The sequence below is a fragment of the Elephantulus edwardii genome, unplaced genomic scaffold (assembly GCF_000299155.1).
Source record: "Elephantulus edwardii isolate Elephantulus edwardi_28Jun2011 unplaced genomic scaffold, EleEdw1.0 scaffold00184, whole genome shotgun sequence".
NCBI classification, from domain to species: Eukaryota; Metazoa; Chordata; class Mammalia; order Macroscelidea; family Macroscelididae; genus Elephantulus; species Elephantulus edwardii.
In genome coordinates this window covers 1,877,113-1,878,684 of record NW_006399934.1, presented here as the reverse complement: position 1 = coordinate 1,878,684, position 1,572 = coordinate 1,877,113, and the positions used below count along the sequence as shown (strand labels likewise).

Sequence of the window (1,572 nt, the reverse complement as noted above, 5' to 3'; positions counted from 1 at the left end):
CTAGGGGAGAACCAGCATCATGTAATCTGCATAGAGCATCTGGGTGAAATTATGGGCACGCTCAAGGAAGGGCAGCGCCTCCTCCAGCATCACCACAGCCTACTCGGGCGTCCCCACTTTTATGGCCTCCAGGAAGACTTTGCCCGTGGGCAGGGCGCAGAAGGCCACGGTGACGGCCTGACGCACGACCCAAGGGAGGTAGGCAGCCAGCGAGGCGTTGTAGGAATCGGTGCAGAGCGTGGAGGTGCGGGCATTTTCGTGCCAGCCCCTCCAAGAAGAGCTGTAGCCAGCGCAGGGCAGGGCGCAGCCAGCGCAGGGCAGGGCGCAGCCAGCGCAGGGCAGGGCGTAGCTGCAGCACGGTGCGACAGCCCGACTCAGGATGGCGTCCACCAACTGATGTTCCTCTTCGTAGGCCACCATGAACTGCAGGCTGGCGTACTGTTTACCCTGTGGGCTGCGGCACAGTCGCTCTATGATCTGCAGCTTCGCCACCACGTCCTTGGAGACGAACATGAAGATGGTGCCCAGGCTGTTCAGATACTTTACCAGCCCCTGACAGCCACTGAGATAGCGGTCCATCAGAATTTCTTCTTTCTCATTGAGGCACTGCTTGAAACTAGCCATTAAGATTTTCAGGTTGAAGTTGGTTTCTTGGTCATCCATTTTCAACAGGAACTCCACTGCAGTCCCAACTGAGCGCTTTCAGAGTTTTTAACAACCAAGATAAAGGAAGCGAAATAGGACCAAATAACTCTCAAACTCATGGCCTCTGCATTACTTGGGCTGGAGAGTTGGACTCTGTAGCAGTTTGTCAGAGATGCAAATCACTCTTGAGGAGATTGTTCATCTTTCTCCTGCATTTGAACCACCAGAGATGCCACTTTGGAGGAGCAGTGCAGCTCCGTGAGAACTATGCCATCAGAGCTACCTAAAGAAGCTAGAAAGATGAAACAAACAAAACAAAAAAAAACCCCACTGTTGGTTAGTTGGGTAGTCAGGGACCACCTCATGGTAATTTTAGCTTTCAACATAAGCATTGGGGATCATTAACACCACAAAACTTCCAAGGGCCAAACTTGATAATTGTAAATGCATCCAAAGCGTCGGCCATTAAAAATCGGAGCTTTCAGACTTTCCTAAAGTAGGATGTACTGTTGATTGCACATTGACAGCCAGCTACAGTATGAGTCCTTATTTCTGTATTGGCAATGCCAAAATTGCAGAAGTTCAGCTGATGAGATTAAGAAAGCCATGGTGTCCCTGCTAATGGAACTAACATCCCCATTCTACCAACAGAAGGGAGCTCTAGTGGCCTAGTGGTAAGGAGTTGTACTGGCAACCCAAAGGTATGTTGTTTGAATCCTCTAGCTGCCTGGAGAAAGAAAGATGAGCAGTCTCCTCCCACATGATTAATTGCCTCTGAAAACCCACTGGACGATCAGCTATAGGTTAGTTGGGACTCAACAGTACATAAGAAAAACTACCAGCAGAAACCCAGATTGTTGTCAAGGTGAAAGGTAATGTAACCAAGTTTTTACTTAATACAGAATCCATTTTCTCTGATCTTTTTTT

The 1,572-nt window shown here is 49.1% G+C and overlaps 1 pseudogene; it reads right to left on the bottom strand.

The window, feature by feature from the left end:
* LOC102849152 lies at positions 1-663 on the bottom strand (annotated as a pseudogene).
* Between the last annotated feature and the right edge of the window lie 909 nt (positions 664-1,572).